Here is a 19,061-nt window from a genome sequence, read left to right on the forward strand (position 1 = left end):
TCATCCCTTGCCTTCTGGTGTAGCTAGAGGACTGTGAGCTCACTTGCCATATATGTACTTAACAGTTGTTGGGAGACAATTCTCCATGGGTCTGTCACATTGCTGCATGCCTGTGAGCAGTCACTGACTGCTCTTTGTTCCTGACTATCTTTATAAGATAGTGTCTTTCTCAGAGCAAAGTACAGGCGTGCTTGCTGTCTGTCATTTAAGATCTGGTTCCCTAAGCTTTGGATTCCTCTCTCATGGTGTATCTTACTGTGTGCTCAGGTATCAACTGGCCCTCTTTGCACCATCTTTGGGAATTGGGGATCAGGGAACCAGCATAAGAAAAAGTCCAGCCCTGACCGGTTTGGCTCAGTGGATGGAACGTCGGCCTGCGGATTGAAGGGTCCCGGGTTCGATTCCGGTCAAGGGCATGTACCTTGGTTGTGGGCACATCCCCAGTGGGGGTGTGCAGGGGGCAGCTGATTGATGTTTCTCTCCCATCGATGTTTCTAACTCTCTATCCCTCTCCCTTCCTCTCTGTAAAAAATCAATAAAATATATTAAAAATTCCCTTATAAAAAAAAAAAAGAAAAGAAAAAGTCCATGCTTTTGCTACTGCTATTGCTGTAACTAAAGAAGTCCTCTGTTCTGACCCAGAAGCCTTGTGCGTTCTGCCAGCATCCATAAAACTGTGGCAGGCTAACTTTTTAGTTTGCAAGGAAAGTAAAAATCTCAAAACTACACATCAGAGGTTGTGACAGACCAAAGGATCAAATTAAAGAGTAAGACTGAAGCTAGGTCAGCACTGAGATATCAGGAATTTTGTTAATTTAAGCCCAGGACCAGAGAGGATCATATTAATTCTGGCTTGTTTGTAGCTGTATCGTTAGTTATATGTCCTATTCAACTGACTGACAGGCAATTCTAAACATGCTTAGGTGAACAAATTCATCAGTTTTCTCACATGTAAAATGAGAGGAGTTGTATTAGATTATTTCTGAGGTTCCTTCTAGCTATAACATATATGCTTTGTAAATTTTTAACAGGGCTGTCTAGCACACACATTAGGCATTTGACCAACTTAAATTAATGACTGCAGAGAGGACTGTGATATATAGTGCAAAGAACATAGTATTAGAAGTTTAGAAGCCTGGATTCCAGATCCAATCTGCCACTACCTAGCTGTGTGACGTTGGACAAGTCACTTTCCTTACCTTAAGGAGGCAAGTGTGGGATGTACACACAGGGTGATTATAGGGAGTCCAAGGATGTGGCATTAAATTGCACAGTGAAAAAGTAAGTTTATTTTTAATTATCTTTTTATTTTTCTGATTATGCTAAAAATAGGGTCTCAGTTTGCTGCTAATGTGTCTTTTTTTTTTCTCACGAGAGGATATTTTTCCATTGATTTTTAGAGAGAGAGAGAGAGAGAAACATCGATGTGAGAGAGATCCATGAATTGTTTGCCTCCTGACGTGGGCCAGGGATTGAGCCTGCAACCGGGGTACCTGCTCTTGACCAGGAATCAAACCTTCAACCCTTTGGCTGGAAGGTTGATGCTCTAACTACTGAGCAAAACTGGCTAGGGCGCTAGTGTGTCTTTAACACCTACTAATCTCCCTTTTTGGCAAAAATTCTCAAGCCCAGATATCTCACAGGCTGTGCTAACTAGAGAGCATTTAATAACATTGCCTAGGTGTTGTTGCTTTTTTAATTTTTGTTTTGACTGCCATTTATGGTAAATAACATAAGTTTTCCATTTATGGGAACAATAAAAAGTTTCCTTTAAAAGTAAATTTATTACAAAAGTGTTCTAAAATTTATTGTGGGAATGGTTGCGCAACTCTGTGACTATACTAAAGAACATTGAATAATTCGCTTTATATGGGTGAACTGGATGCTATGTGAATTAAGATATCAATAAAGCTCTTTTTAAAAAATATATATTTTATTGATTTTTACAGAGAGGAAGGGAGAGGGATAGAGAGTTAGAAACATCGATGAGAGAGAAACATCAATCAGCTGCCTCCTGCACACCCCCTACTGGGGATGTGCCCGCAACCAAGGTACATACCCTTGACTGGAATCAAACCTGGGACTCTTGAGTCCACAGGCTGACGCTCGAGTCTATCCACTGAGCCAAACCGGTTAGGGCTCAATAAAGCTCTTTTTAAAAGCAAATGAATTAAAGCAGTGGTCCTCAGCCTTCTGGCTCTTTAAGTACAGTTCCTCGTGTTGTGACCCAACCATAAAATTATTTTCGTTGCTACTTCATAACTGTAATGTTGCTACTGTTATGAACCGTAATGCAAATATCTGATATGCAGACCCTGTGAAAGGGTCATTCGACTGCCAAAGGGGTCACGACCCACAGGTTGAGAACCGCTGAATTAAAGTAAAAATGGAGACTAATTTTAATAAAATATCAGGCAAAGAATAGTATAGGTGGTCAGTTGATATAGAAAAAGTTGTACAGAGAATGCAGACCAAAGTTCAGAAAAACACTGGTGGACACTGGAGAAAAACACATTTGCTGGCAATTGATTTTGGACAGATTTCTTCATCTTTCTGAGCCTATTTCCTGGCCCACAAAATGGGAATCATAGTATCTCCCTTAGGGAAGGTAAAGGCACCGAAACCCTCGGCCCAGGGCCCAGCACATAAGTGACTTCTGATAAAGGTGAACAGTTGATGGCTTGACTGAGCACCTACTCTGGCCTTTCACATGTTAACCTCCATATCCTCATAGTAACCCTGTGCAATAGGTACTGTTATTCCCATTCAATAACCCTGGAGTAGATACTGTTATCCTCATGTTATAGATGAGTGAGCTAAGGCTCGGAGAGATTAAGTAACTTGCCTGGAGTCGTAAACTAGTAAATGGCTCTAGATGAGGTCCCAACTTCAATCTGTCTGTGGTCCAAGCTCTGTTCTTTTCCTTCACGACATTGCCCTGTCCCACCGATCTTGAACCCAGACCCGATTAAATAGGACCCATCTGGCTACCGGCAGAGAAAGGGGCGCACAGAAGGAACTCTGCATCTCTGTCTTGCAGATGAGCATCCTCAGTCTCACTGCCAGTCCAGAATAATCTCGTGACCCTGTTCCTGGTGCTGCTTCCCGTTGACTCCCCCATTTCTACTTGTCCAGTGGAAAATTCTCTTTCCTCATCCAGCCTGCCAGGAGCGGAAGTCCTTTCATTGGCCTCTTATTCCTGTTGCTGAGTCCCCACTACCTTTTGCTGGATTTTTCTTCTAGCATCCACTTACCTGATTAGCCTTTGGCTTTTTGCCTGACATTGGACCAGTGCTGAGCCTTGACCCACTGAGGCTCACCTAGGTGTCTTGGTCTCCACCAATCTCCTGATTTTAGGGTGACCTCCTCTACAACAACGTAATCAAACCTAGGCGACTTTTCTCTCTTGCCACTGCCAATCCCCTCTGCAGGCCACCGTCAGCTCCTGACTGGACAACCGTAATGGCCTCCTGTCTTGCTTGACTCTATTCCTTCTCCAAAGTATAATTAAAAACTGAGCTTTCTGAAGTGCAATCTGATTGTGAAACTCCCCTTCAGCATCTCTCCCCTGTCCTTTAAAGGCCTTTGTGAACTGGTGCCTGCTAAACCCTTTAGCCTCTTCTCTCTCCAGTCTTCTCTCCATTCACTACGAGCCAGTGATGTTGACACTGATGTTACAGCTTCTAGATGTCCTTGGCAAACAGTCAGTGTTCACTAATCAGTAATTAATGCACCCTGGCCTTTGCTTCCAGTCTCTGTACATGCGGTTCCCTCAATCTGGAATGCCTTTTCCTCCCCATTTTCCTTTTGGACTCTGCTTATGTGTCACCTCCTCAAGGGAGTCTTCCCTGCCCTCTCCCGTTCAGTGTACTTGTATGTGCTACAATCGTATCCTGTGCGTTCCTCTACTGTGCTGAGACAGAGCTATAGTGGAGGAACGGGAAGCGTTGGCCCTATAGTAAAACTATCTCAATTGAAAATGTAGGTATGCCACTCATTCCAGCTGTGTGGCCTTGGGCAAGTCACTTAACCTCTCCTCGCCCTATTTCCTCATCTGTAAGACGGAAGTAATAGTAATACCTACTAATAGGTTCCTGTGAGGACAACCTGAAACAATGCATAGTCAATAGCTTAATGCAGAGTCTGGGATATAGTGAGCACTCAATAAATATTAGCTATTATTATTTCCGCCTGCTTCATAATCTATTGTAAATACCAGTTCCCTGCTTTGTCTTCCTCACTCTAAACATCTTGAGGGCAGAGAGTCTGTCTCATTCATCATTGAATCTCTGGGTGCCTAACATAAAACTGGACACACAGGGTACTCAATACATATCTATTGAATGAATGAATGAATGAATGAATAAATCAGTGGATGGATGGATGTCTTTCTCCCTGGTTTAGCTAAGTTGACTTTGCCTGAAGTTCTCTTGTCATTCCCAAGACCGGTTTCCCCTGCTCTGACCTGGGCAAGCCACAGCCCAAATCTTGTCTATGGCATTGTGGGTTCAGATCTAAATAACTAGTGTCAATACAAGACATAAATACCCCCAGGTGGCGTAGATGAAAAATAACTTTTACACAGTTTGTCCTCTCAACACCTCCACCTCCCTTTGCTGTAGTATGTTATGACTAGATGTGGGCAGCACCCAAACAGAGCAGGCCATTCATCTCTTCAACAAGGGTTTGCTAGGCCACGGTGGGTGCTGAGGATGCCAGGGAGGGCAGGGTATGAGCCCTGCTTCCAGGAGCTTCCTCAGGGTTGGCTGGGTCCAGATCTGGCTGGCCAGACCAGGAGACAGGCTGTTTCATTGTTAGAGTGCATGCAGCAGACGGTAGGATCTGACCTAGCCTCATGGCTGGGAGCCAGGGTGTGACTGCAGTACCAGGGAATCTGTTTATCAGGATCTGGAACAAGTCAAAGGTTAAGGCAGGAGATTAGCCACACTCAGGAGGAGCCAGAGCAGAGCCCAGCAGAGGCTGGAGTCCAGAGGTGAAGCCCAGCACCAGTGTGGGGGCTACTGTCTGCTTGCTCTTTTCTTCTCTTCAGGGAGGAGCCTGAGGCAGAGAGAAAGCCACTCAGGATTTCCCACACTAAACCGTAAGAATTAATAAAGCAGCAGCAGTGGCCGCAGGCCAGTATTCAAAAGCAGCTTTGGGTCTCCTGTCAGAAAGGCAATGGCTGTGGGCTGGAAGGCCAGGCCTGCTCCTGGGCCAGCTGCTGGCAGCATGACAAGAGGGAACACCAAGGACTGAGGCACTAGGCTCAGAGCCTGCCACCAAACCAGCTGTGTGACCTTGCATAAGTCATTTCACCTCTGGGACTCCATTCCTCCACTTAGACAATGCACAGGGTTTCCAACGTGCAAATATGAAGGCTTCTTTCCCAGAGCAAAAAATTTCAAAGATTCCAGATGGCAATGGTAATTTTAGTATCTGTTGAGCCACACAATGCAAAATGATAAAAACAATAATCAGTTTTGTATCTTTTTTTTTTTGGTGTGTGTGTGCCCTTAACCAGAATCGAACCTGGGACCCTTCAGTGCACAGGCCGAGGCTCTATCCACTGAGCTAGGGCAGTTTGTATCTTTTCAAAGAATTTGTATGTGAAAGCCCTGGGCGGGGGATGGGCTAGAAGGGGTATATGGGGGTGGGAGGGGTGGGGGGAAGGTGGAGCATATGTAATACTCTCAACAATAAATATTTTTTTAAAAATTAAAAATAAAAAAATAATAGAATTTGCAGCCCTGGCTGGGTAGCTCAGTTGGTTAGAGCATTGTCCCAATATGTCAAGGTTGTAGATACGGTCCCCAGTTAGGGCACATACAAGAAGCAACCAATGAATGCATAAATAAGTGGAACAGCACATTTATCTCTCTCAAATCAATACATAAAAAAAATAAAGGAATTCAGCCCTAACAGGTTTGGCTCAGTGGATAGAGCGTCAGCCTGTGGACTCAAGGGCCCCAGGTTCGATTCTGGTCAAGGGCATGTACCTTGGTTGCGGGGCACATCCCCGGTAGGGAGTGTGCAGGAGGCAGTTGATCGATGTTTCTCTCTCAGCAATGTTTCTAACTCTCTATCCCACTCCCTTCCTCTCTGTAAAAAATCAATAAAATATACTTTAAAAAAAAAGGAATTTGTATTTTATGAATTGCAGGAGCATCTACTGTCACTTACAAAAACTTGGGATGCAACATCCTTTAAGGCCCAGAGTCTGGGCCTCCATGAAATTCGACCCAAATCCAGCCAGCAGAGCTTCTATCTTCCTTAGAATTCACAGAAATTAGTCACCTATCCCTCTGACTTGAAAAATATAAGGGACACCAGAGCAATGGGCCAGTGTTTTTCAAACTTTTGCTTTTTACGAAGTCCATCAATGATGCTAATATGATGGAACAAAATCTGAAAGTAGGGGTGATGGATGACATTTGCCATATTTTGGGTGCCCAGCCTCAGAATCCCTTCCCAGGTGTGGGGAAGACTCCACCCTCTGAGTCTCAGTAGAAATTAGAGCCCACGGCTCACCTCTCACCATAGAGGCTGAAAAGGCCAGACACTTGCTTCCCAGCCTCCTTCATCTGCAGAGCTTAGACATATGATCTGTGTTTGGCCAATCAGGTGCACTGCCCTGGCCTGAACCAGGGACCACAGAGGGAGTGCCTCAAAGAGCCTTTGCCCGTGCGGGTGGCAGCTGTGGTCGTCATGTCCAGATTCCAGGGTATCAGCAGCAGCAGGGTCATCATTCAGGCCCCTGCCCTGGTTGTGGCACAAGCTTCCCAGGGTTCTGAGGCCAGGGCAGGACTCTAGACAGCTTCTGTGTCACACTTCTGGCCATGCTCTTGGCTGCTGTCCAGCATCCTTTGTTGTCATTCCTGCCCTGAGCCTGGCTCTCTGGCCTTCCCAGAGATTCTGTGGGCTACCCAGCATGCTTTCTGTAAATTCCTCTTATGCTTAAGTCATCCAGAGCCGGTTCCTGTTGCATTTTTAAATCGGAACCCTGACCGATTTACAGTCTTATGTCAGTCTTAGCATCCAACTTGTTTTTGTATTTTGCTTTGGTCACAGAGTTCTGAGAAAATTCTGGTCATACAGATCAATGGTTTCTTAGTCCATTCATGCTGCTATAACAAAACACCATAGGCTGTAGCTTATAAACAACAGAAATTCGTTTCTTACCGTTTTAGAGACTGGAAGTCCAAGATCATTGTCTGATGAGGGTCCTCTTTGGAGTCGCAGACTTCTCATAGATCCTCACGTGACAGAGGAAACGAGAGAGATCTGTGGGTCCTCTTTTCTAAAGGCACTAATCCCAATCATCAGGGCTTTACCCTTATGATCTAATCACCCACAAAGGCCCCACCTCCTAATGCCACCATGGGAATTAGGGTTTCAACATAGTAAGTTTGGGGGGATACAAACACTCTTACCATAGCAGATGGTGTAAATAATAATGATAGACACCATTACACAGCACCCACTATATGTCAGGCTCTATTCTAATCAATTTATGTATATTAACTCAATTAACAAACCTTTGAAGTAGGTCTACCATTAGCATTCCCCTCTTACAGGTGAGAAAACTGAGGAACAGGGGAGTGGAGTAATTTGCCCAAGGTCAAGGATTTAAATCAAGGAAGTCCTGTGCCAGAGTTTGTGTTCTTAACTCCTACCCACAGCCTACCCCCCCACCACCACCACCATTTGAGATTATAATAGTCTTCAATTAAATCGATCTAAAAACCAGAAAGAAAAGTATTGGAAATTTTTGTTTGAATTGAATGAGTAATTATCAAAATATCCAACTGCTCTTTATCCTCATCATAAACATAAAAGTTAGGCAATAAACAACTAAAACTTACAGCAAGTACTAAACAAACAAGACAATGTCATCTCTCCATAGTCACTGCTAAAGGTGTTTGTGGAGCCCGGTGGAGCTGGTGCAGGAAGTACTCAGTTCTTCATTGCTCTGCTCTTTACAAGCAGACATGCCCAGGCTGGCGCAGCATGGATTCTTGCAGACACACCCACTATCGGTGCCAGCCCGCTCTCAGGGACGCCAGATGGAACTTGTGCCAAAGTCCTCACAAAACTGAGTTTACACAAAAAGCCCGCATTGATGGGGGTGTGACACGGGGGCACGGGAGTCGACGGAGAGCTCCCAATGGCCAAAGCTGGAACAATCTGAGGAATGAAACAAAGTAGTATTACATTATAACCAGAAGTATAAAATAAATATCTATGAGTTCACACTGTTGGGGTCCAACCCCAACGGGTCCAGGGATCCCCAAAGGTGTGGACGGAGTCGGCGAAGAATGAATGACATGGAAACTGGGTTCAGTTCATCAGCATAGCGAGGTTCTCCCTCCAGGATCTCCAGCGAAGTTCTGGCTAGGATCTCCAGCGAAGTTCTGGTCAGGATCTCCAACAAAGTTCTGGTGCCATGTTCTCCAGCCAGGTTCTCCAGGTTCTCCAGCCAGGTTCAGTCTTGGGTCTCCAGCCAGGTTCTGTCTAGGTTCTCCTGCCATGTTCTGTCTAGGTTCTCCAGTGAAGTTCTGTAGCCAGGTTCTGTCCAGGATCTTTTGCCATATTCTCTGGCTAGGTTCTGGTTAGGATCTGATGATGATGTGATGAGAGTCTGATGACGATCTGATGTTTATTGTCTTGTTACATCCGTATTTATACCAGCCGATTTTAATCCTGTCAATTTCTATTACAAAGGTTAGGGCGTTTCTTATCTCCATTCCAGGGAGTAAAGATTATGTAGTTTAACTACCCGCCTGGCACTTAATTAAGGGGTTGTATCCCCTCCCTAACCTCAGGGAAAGATCCCCACCTGGGGAAACAACCTTTCTCGGAGAGGTGACCTTGGTTAAAACACATGGCGCTAAAGGGAGCAAACATATTAAGAACAGTATGCTATATATGCCAGGTCCATTGAAACATATGCTGTGCAGATGTTTCTTTCCTGCAGCGACTGTGTCAAGCAGCAAGGATGGACCGGCTCCCGGAATCACACTTCTATAAAATTTTTAAAAGAAGAAAACCTTACAGTGGGGAAATCTGACAAACACTACTTCAGGCAGGTGGTCAAGATTAACATCAACAACCCTAACCGGTTTGGCTCAGTGGATAGAGCATTGGCCTGCAGACTGAATGAAGGTCCCAGGTTTGATTCCAATCAAGGGCATGTACTTTGGTTGCAGGCACATCCCCAGTGGGGGTGTGCAGGAGGCAGCTGATCAATGTTTCTTTCTCATCGTTGGTTCTAACTCTCTATCCCTCTCCCTTCCTCTCTGTAAAAAAATCAATAAAATATATTTTTAAAAAAGATTAACATTAACCGTCATAAATCATGTAGCACAGGTCGTTGATATGATGTGATGAGAATGGCACTTTACCTCTGCGATCATCCTCCCCAAACCCACAACTCCAGTCTATCACGAGTAAAGTACATAAATCCTGATAGAGGGATTGCAAACAGAGGAAAATACTCACCCAGGACTCACAAAGTCATCAAAAACAAGGAGAGTCTGGGAAAGCCAAGAGAAGCCCAAGAAGACCAGACACCTTAATGTAGCGTGGTACCCTGGATGGGATCCTGGACAGAAAGAAGGCCAGTAGGTAAAAACTAAAGAAATCTGAATAAACTATGGATTTAATTAATAATAATGTCTCAATATCGAGCCATCAATTGTGGCAAATGTACCATATCCATGAACGATGTTAATAGGGGAAAGTGGGTGCTGGGAAGGGGGCGGGTAATATGGGAATTCTGTACTATCTGCTCAATTTCTTTGCAAATCTAAAATTTTTTTCTGAAAAAATAAAGTCTATTCATAAAAAGTATAATAATAAAATTGACTGCCTTCCCCAGGGTGATGCAATTTAAACCTCCTGGGATAGATGTGTTTATTTAATGCATCCATATAGTTTTAGGCTACATACTTTTGAATAGCAGCTTTTTAAAAAATATATTTTTATTGATTTCAGAGAAGAAAGGAGAGGGAGAGAGAGAGATAGAAACATTAGTGATAAGAGAATCATTGATCGGCTGCAAGCCCCACACGGGGATCAAGCCCACAACCCAGGCATGTGGCCTGACCAGGAATCAAACTGTGACCTTCTGGTTCGTAGGTCGACTCTCAACCACTGAGCCACGCCGCAGGGTTTAATAGCAGCTTTAAAAATACTTAGATATTTTAAAATGAAATTCTAATCTTCACATTGCATGCCTGAATCACCTCAGAGTAGCTGAGCACAGTTGGAGCTGCTCTGATGGAGGGGAAATCACAAGGAATGTCCTTTGTCTCTGTCCCTAAAACTGGCTGGATCTCTAAGATGAAGGAAAAACTCCATGTCTCAAGGCAAAGCACTTAAAAACGATGCCATAACTTCCCTTCCCCCCACCTTTAAGACACAGCGTGAGCAACTGTTTGAGGCCAAGGCTGCAGTTGTCTTTGTCCTGCATTTGCTCGTCAAGCCCTGCGCTCCTCAGCAGCGGGAAGGGCAGAGGCTGGTATGAAGCAGGGCAACAGATGGCTGGGACACGTCCTCTTAAAGCTCAGCTGCCCTGGCGAGCCTGCCAAGCTGTGTACATTTCAAACGTCTGAGGTTCAACCAAAAGAGACGAGTAATGATTTTCAATCACTTGCTGGAACACATGGCTAATCCTTGGGTAGCCGAGAAGTGTGTGTTCAAGATTCACTTAAACCCAGGAGGGGGAACAAGGAAACCCTGGGCGCTTTCTCGGCTTTGTCCCCAGACCAGGCCACCCTGGAGGCAGCTGGGCATTTGTCCAGGACCCCAGTGTGCATCCTGCTTTCTATGCTTTGGGAAAGGGTGCGATGTTTTGGTACGTGTGTCTACCCGGGGTGAGGGTGAGACGGAGAAAGGCTGTTTGGCGGGTAGGTTTGGATCCTGAGAAATGATCCGCCCTGGCCTTTGCCTCCTGGTCTGGAATTGGGAGGTCTCTAGGTCAACCTGCTTCGTAAGTTCAGCCAGTGCCATTTCCCTGTCCTGATCCAGGCCCTTCTTCTCCCTTGCCTGGGTTATGCCAGGAGTCTCCCCCATTCTTCTCAGGCCTGCATCATCAGATCAGGGCCAGGGGATCTCAGGGAGCATGTGAACTTGTGTTTGTTCCAGCGGGTTGTTATAGTTTTAAATAGTGGAGTCAGAGATGTTTGGTCTCTCAACATCATTTCCCACTGAAGGGGCTCCTAAGAGAAATGTCTTGTTCAGGTCTGGGCTGGAAATGTGTAAGATGAATCTGGAACATCTTGCTACACTAGAAAGCAAAGGGACCAACAAAGACTACTGGAGTGACATCAGAAGGACTCAGAAGCCAAGTGCCAGAGGCTCCCACTGGCCAAAGATGGGACGATTTGAATGTCTAAAAGAATAATAATAGCAATGGATCAAAAGATATGCATGTCAAAATCCCTGAGTTCATAATGATACATTCAAGGGAAAGAACACAGCTCATTGGTCACCTTTGGAGGATGCCAGGGAACTAATTACTCTGAAAATGCATAAATAAAAAGAATTAAGCATGCGTCTTACTTTTCTTATATGAAAATGACCAGGCAAACCAAATAGTTGGTGGGCGAGTTTCTCTTTATAGACATATTCTAGCTAAGAAATGAAGAGGAGCCCTGGCCGGCGGCTCAGTTGTTAGAGCGTCAGCCAGAGGACCAAAGGGTCGCAGGTTCGATTCCCAGTCAAGGGCACATACCTCAGTTGTAGTTCAATCCCCGGCCCAGTCTGGGACCAAGCAGGAGGCAACCAATCAATGCATCTCTCTCACATCAATGTTTCTCTCTCTGTGTCTCTCCCCCTCTCTTCTACTCTCTCTAAAAATCAATGGAAAAAAATATCCTTATTTAGCAGGTGAGGATTAAAAAGAAAGAAAGAAACGAAGAGGAAAAAAGGTAGAATTAGAACATCATAGTTTTACAACCTCTAGGGAAATAATCAATTTAGGCCATGATCATCATCACCAGCCACTAACATCGCAAAAAGAGAGACGGCGAGATAGTAGAAACCTCTTGATGGGTGGACACAATACCTCTTATGAAGGAGTCGGGGTTGATTTTTAAATAAATAACAAATAATGTTTAGTATAAATATGTTCAAATTTGCCGTGAGACATATTCATTGTTTATATAAAATTCAAATTTAGCTGGGCATCTTATCTTCTTATTTACCAAGTCTTGCAACCTTAGAAGTAGTCCAAAAAAAATTAAAAGTAAGTGCTGCTACTATGAAAAATAATCTGCAGATGAGGGTCACATTACTCTGACTCTAGGCTTCCTCTCTGGTCTCTTGCTTCCTGCCTTACGCGCTACAGTCCAGCAGCACCAGACACATTGAATTGAGGCTCCCTGGAGCAGTCTTGAGAGACACTTGAGATAAGTCTTTTTTTTTTTTTAAATAAGCCAGGTTGCAAGTGGAGGGGTAAGGTAGGGCGGAGAGAAAAAGCTAAGGTCCTGCTTTTGGGGTGGGATGAGGTGACAGGCAGAGTTTGGGAAAGGAGCAGAGAGGCTTTAAAAAAAGAGGATGATTGCAAGTGTTGTTGATGATGCGCGCTGTATGCCCCTCCTTTGCCTGCTCATGGGATGCCTCGAGAGCAGGGCGGTTTGGATGCTGGGATAGGTCTCCAACATATAGCAGAGCGGCTCGAGAGGTCCTGGTTACATTCAAGTCGGTTTATATCTCTCTCCCCACTACGAGCCCTGCAAGGGTAGAGACTGTGTTTCTAGCTTTAGATTTCCCGTCATCTGGCAAAGTAGCCTGTCACTTCATACCTGTCCGGTGAGTGAATGAACGAGTAAATGCATCCCTCTTCACCCTTTGCAGAGATGGTCTTATTCTGACATAACAAAAGGTGGTTATTAGATAGACGATTGCCTCACGAAGCACTGAATTTAACCTTTGCCATTTCCACACACCATAACAAAATAGTTTCCAGGTTGAAACAAAGGTCAGCTCACCGAGGCAGAAGCTGGGAGTCATTCTCCAAGGCATCTGAGACAGTTCCCTCTGGAATGGAAAGCCTGCCTGCTTCCTGTTTTCACTTGCAGCTTCAGCTCTGAGTGTGTGCCATGTACGTGTCTCGTGACGTGTTGTGGCAGCTGTGATGAGGCTCACATCACAATTAGATGACGGCCTTGGAAGAAGACCTATGGGCAAGTCAGGAGGAATAATGAGGGCAACGGAGAGTATCGCTCAGGGAAGCATGGCTGTCTGGAAAGGTCTGAGACCTCATCGTCTATTTATTTACGAGTGAGATTAAGAGAAAGAAAGAAGAGGAGATAAAGATCGCACTCGTTGCCCTGGTCAGGAGGCTCCACTAGCTGGAGCATCCTCCTTTGCACCCGAAGGTTTTGGGTTCATTCCCAGTCAGGGCACATGCTTAGGTTTTGGGTTCGATCCCTGGTCCAGACATGTACAGGAGGCAACCTATTAAAAATTCTCTCTCACATCTTCCTTGCTCTCTCTCTCTCTCTCTCTCTCTCTCAAAAACCAATAAACATGTTCTTGGGTAAGGATTTTTTTTTTTTTAAAGTTAAAGGTCCTGCTCCTTTAGAGCAAAGGAAAGGAGGGAAAGGCTACTAAGTATCGTAGGCTTAAGAATTTCCTTATATGACCATGATGTAACAAGACATTTAAAAAATTTCTAGCCCTAGCCGGTTTGGCTCAGTGCATAGAGTGTCAGCCTGCAGACTGAGGGTCCCGGGTTCGATTCTGGTCAAGGGCACATACTTGGGTTGCAGGTTCTCCCAGGCACCAAGCCGAGTGTGGCGCCTGTGGGAGGCCCAAGCAATGATGTCTCTCTTACATAGATGTTTCTCTCTCTCTCTCTCTCTCTCTCTCTCTCTCTCTCTCTCTCTCTCTCTCTCCCTCTCTCCCCCTCCTTACTTCCCTTCCACTCTCTCTATCCTTGGGTGAGGATTTAAAAAAAAGAAAAAGAAAAAAACAACAGAAATGTATTGTCTCACAGCTCTGGAGGCTAGAAGTCCAAATTCAGAGTTCAGCAGAGTTCAGCTCCCTCCAAAACCCACAGGAAAATCCTTCCTTGCCTTGTCCTGGGTTCCTGGTTAGCTGGCAAACCCTGGCACTCCTTGGTTTACAGCTGCACATCTCCAATCTCTGACTTCATGGTTTTCTCCCCGTCTGTCTGTCTTCATGTGACCGTCTTCTTACTAGGACACCAGTCATATTGGATTAGGGGTCCTTCCTACTCCATCCAGAATGACCTAATTTTAACTAATCACATCTGCGAAGACCTATTTCTAAATAAGGTCAGATTCTGAGATATTGAGGTTAAGATTTCCACATATCTTTTTGAGGGAAACACAATACAATTCATAACAGAGCCATTTTGGGAGCATGTTACATTAAAACAGGATTCACTGATCCAATTGACCCAGAGAATCAAATTGTTACCTGCTCAGCCTCCGCCTTCTGAAAGTCGGTATGAAGCATCCGTCTCCAGTTGACCAAGTTTCCCATTGTATTCGCTAGGCCTGCTGGTTTATAGAACTCTAACCCAAGGGTCACCCGAACTGTGAGTTACTTATTTGTGGGAGACAGTAGTATTTCCCTACCCTTTCTTCCTGAACAGAAACTACGATCATAGTTGTATGGCTATGGCAAAAAAGTTATTTACTCATCAGTCTCTGGCCCTTCTTGGTAAGAAAGAGTTTGAGGTCTGGAGCTGGCGATGGCACTGATGCTAGATCAATGCTTCCTTTCTTACTTATATCCCGGCACACAGAGGGTCAAAGGTAGCATTTGCAAAGCACCGGGGCGGGGTTGGGGGTGGGGGGCGGGCAGGGCTCCTCTAGCCACCTCGCCCTGCCCAACTTTCTGAAAGCTAAAGGGATCACCATCTCGGGCACAGGACACCCACCTCGGACCCTGGGAGGGAAGCCTAGGGCTAGATGATTATACAGATAATCTACAGTTCTAATTCATTAGGGGAGAAAATTGTTGACAGGTAGAAAAGACCTAAGGTCTCTACCATTATAAAGCAGTGCAGTGCCTAGTCCAGCATCAGAACTAGAATCTGTGACCACAGTTTTCTTCTCTGGCTTAGAGTCCTTCCTCATGGAAGATGAAGGTCTCAGCACAAGGAGAGATAATTAGTTTGTGAGCTGTGATGGGCTCTCCCTGAAGAGGGTTAGTCAGCTTCACTAGATTGCATTTTCCTGAAATGGCAGCATCTCCTCTAAGGCACGATTCCTCTCAAGTGCCACCTCCTCCTCCAGGCAGCCCTCCTTGATTATCTACCCTGAATTTGGTGATCCTTCTCTGTGCTCTGGCACCTACTTTCATCATAGCACCTGTTGTATTAATAGAGTAACTTATCTGTCTTTCTCACCAGGTTGCAAGCCCCTGGCTCTTATATTCCTTTTATTGCCTATGTCTAGTGCCTGGTAGGCCCACACGCTTACTGAATAAAATGAATGTCACAGATCACTTTGGGGACAGTGGATGACTACTTCCATAAGTCAGTTTCCTTAAAAGCCACCCAATATCTGCTTGGTGCCCTGAACATCTCCACCTTTGCTCACACCTGGATCCAGGCAACTATAAAATTGACTATGCTTTTTAACTCAGGGAATACCCCTGCTCCTTCTCCTACCTTCCTGTAATCCCTCTTGCTCAATTCTGGTGTCCTCAGCTCCCATGGGTTGCCAGCTCCTAGGATTTTCCGACTGAAAAGGGACATCTCAAGAGGTATTGGTTACACTTCTGCCCATGAGTGTCTCCTCCTGATTGTCCCTCACTCCTCCCTTGGCAGTCACATGTGGGGCAGGTCAATATATAGGGCACGGGGGCTCCTGCTCATCAGGAAGAGGGGCTCAGGACTGTCTGTGACCGACCTCCCTCCATCTTTTCTTTCTTTCTTTTTTTATTTTACTATATTTTATTGATTTTTTACAGAGAGGAAGGGAGAGGGATAGAGAGTTAGAAACATCAATGAGAAGAAACATCGATCAGCTGCCTCCTGTACACTCCCTACTGGGGATATGCCCGCAACCAAGGTACATGCCCTTGACCGGAATTGAACCTGGGACCCTTGAGTCCTCAGGCCAACGCTCTATCCATTGAGCCAAACCGGTTAGGGCCATTTTTCTCTTTCTTTCCTTTTCTTTCTTTCCCTCTCTCTCTTTCTTTCTTTCTTTCTTTCTTTCTTTCTTTCTTTCTTTCTTTCTTTCTTTCTTTCTTTCTCTCTCTCTTCTCTCTCTCTCTCTCTCTCTCTCTCTCTCTCTCTTTTTCTTTCTTTCTTCTTTCCCTCCCTCCCTCCCTCCCTCCCTCCCTCCCTCCCTCCCTTCCTTCTTTCCTCTTTCCTTCCATCCTTTCCCTCTGAATTTATTTGTGTATCTATTTTGACAGTTTTATTGAGATATAATTCACATACTATAAAACCCACGTTTTTAAAGTGTGCAATTCCGTAGTTTTGGTATATTCATAGAATTGTGCAGTCATTACCACTATCTAATTCCAGAACGTTTCCATTACCCCCAAAAGGAGCAGTCCCTTCTCATTCCCTGCCTCACCCAGGTCTTGGCAAACACTAATCCACTGTCTATCTCTATGAATTTGCTTACTCTAGATATGTCATATAAACGGAATCGCAGGATGTGGCCTTTTCATGCTCTTATTAACCTATTCAATTCCTTTGCCCACTTTAAAAATTGAGTTATTTGTATTTTTATCATTGAGTTGTAGGAGGTTTTATTTATTCTGACTTCAAATTCCTTATCAGATCTATTATTTGCAAATATTTTCTTCTATTCTGTAGGTTTTTTCATTGTCTTAAATTTTTTTAAAATTACAATTGATATTACATTAGTTTCAGGTATAGGTTTTTTTCAATTTCTTGATGTTGTTCTTTGGAATGCAAGAGTTTTCATTTTGGTAAAGTCCAATTTATCTGTTTTTTTATTTTGTCATTTGTACTTTTAATGTGATATCTAAGAAAAAATGGCCTAATCCAAGGTCATGAAAATATACTCCTTGCCCTAACCAGTTTGGCTCGGTGGATAGAGCGTCGGCCTGTGGACTCAAGGGTCCCAGGTTCGATTCCGGTCAAGGGCATGTACCTTGGTTGTGGGCACGTCCCCAGTGGGGAGTGTGCAGGAGGCGGCTGATCAATGTTTCTCTCTCATCGATGTTTCTGGCTCTCTGTCCCTCTCCCTTCCTCTCTGCAAAAAATCAATAAAATATATATTTAAAAAAAAAATATATATATATATATACTCCTTTGTTTTCTGCTAAGAATTTTAGTTTTAGCTTTTACATTTAGATTCACCATCCCCTCTCTTCATTTTTGGTCTATCACCTCCCAAGGACAAATGCATTTTACAGCAGGTTTGTTTGGTATAATATTCTCTGATTGTCTGTTACCTTTACATTGGGATGAGATACTTCCTTAATAAAGTTATTCACATATTTAGTTGTTCTGCGAAATGGACATTTATACCTTCAATAAACTTTGGCTTCCATCATGTAAAATAAAACCCACAGACAAACAAAAAATTAAAAGAACACTCCCCCCCCCCCCGCCCCAATATTCTTTCTGGGATCCAACCAGGCTGTGCTCTGCCACAGACCGAGGCTGGAGACACTCCAGGCAATGACAGGTTTGGAGGTGGGTTGAAGCTCAGTGGTGTAAACAGGGAGGGGAGATCATCTGTGACCTCAATACTGAGGAAGAAGGACTTCAGCTGCAGAACTCTTCGTACGGGCCCTTGAAGCTTGGCACACTGTCACCTCACTACTGACCCTGCCCTTTCTGCAGCTGGGGCTCATTGTTCCTCTGCTTTTGATTATTCCGTTCAGCCACTGTCCGAGCCATTGTCTGTCAAGATGTTTGGTTTTGGAAATCCTGCATTACACCTCTGAGCAAATGATACCACATCTTCTCTCTGAATCCTGCAAAGTTGGTAACAAAATTAGTCTTAGTTTTCTTAGACATTGGTTTTGTGTGGTTGTTGATCCTCTCCAAAGGGTATGTTTGTTCTACTTATCAGCAAATCCTTCAACTTTCTATTTATTTGAATCCCTTCAAAAACAAGGAACAAATTCATTTTAAAAAAATCAAACTCTACTTTTCATCTGGTGAAGTTTTCTAGGCTTCAGATTTCGTACCACTGGAAGGATAGTGCCAGAAAGGAAGATCATTTAAATCTGACATATTTTTGCAGATGAGGCCATTACTTTATTCTTTTGGAACAAAACCTCCCAGAAGGATGTAATTAGTAAGGGCTACATTTTACATTTCTACAATGAGATAATCACCTTCTCTAGGAGCAGCAGCTAACATCTATCTGTCCAAAGTCTACTTTCTAGTAAGTCAGGCCACACAATATGCAGAGGGACAGCTTGGTCACTCTTTCGAAAGAGATTTTAAAGCTGATCTGCGATGATCTTCTGTCATCCAATAAATGGAAATAACACCCATCATCCAGGAAGCCACGGTGTGGGGAAACCGACAAAAGGCCACAGAGGGACATAAGCTCTTGGCTGTCATAACTCCACACCATTTGGAGGTCTAGATCCAAAGATGGCTTGGCTTCTTTTGCTGCTGGTTTGCTCTTAGAAATGTCAGGCCCTCCGGCTCAGAACATCATGACCAGACTGGAAGCCCAATGGCATGGAAGTCTTGGTCTATCCTGCTAAGTGTCAGGATGCTTTTAATGGAAAAACAGGATTAATAACGTGCATGCAAAATTAACTTAATATTGACCCCTTAAAAGATACCTACACAATCTTGTCGATCCACTTGAAAAGAAGCAGCTATAAAATGGTATGTATAATATGCTGGCCCTTTGGGTAAAGTGATTACATATGCTTTTAAAAGTCTAGAAAAGAGATACATTAAAGTGTTTTCTTCAGATAATAAACCTACAAGTTTCCCACTTTATACTTAAAAATTGTAATAAAAAAACAAATGTATTGGGCCAATTCCATTTTGGAAAAAAAAAAATTAGGCCTTTCCCTGAACTCAAATGCATGTTCAGGATTTTAAAAATATGCAGCAAAGAGTA

The 19,061-nt window shown here is 44.1% G+C and overlaps 1 long non-coding RNA gene across 1 annotated transcript; it reads right to left on the reverse strand.

Moving 5' to 3' along the window:
• Positions 1-7,792: 7,792 nt before the first annotated feature.
• Positions 7,793-13,259, reverse strand: LOC106698635. Its single transcript, XR_002831393.1, has 2 exons — positions 12,993-13,259; positions 7,793-8,174 (listed from the first exon to the last, which is right to left on the reverse strand). It is a non-coding gene; the product is annotated as an uncharacterized LOC106698635 (long non-coding RNA).
• Positions 13,260-19,061: the final 5,802 nt, after the last annotated feature.

Source organism: Myotis lucifugus, unplaced genomic scaffold (assembly GCF_000147115.1).
Source record: "Myotis lucifugus unplaced genomic scaffold, Myoluc2.0 scaffold_207, whole genome shotgun sequence".
In the NCBI taxonomy this organism is placed as follows: Eukaryota; Metazoa; Chordata; class Mammalia; order Chiroptera; family Vespertilionidae; genus Myotis; species Myotis lucifugus.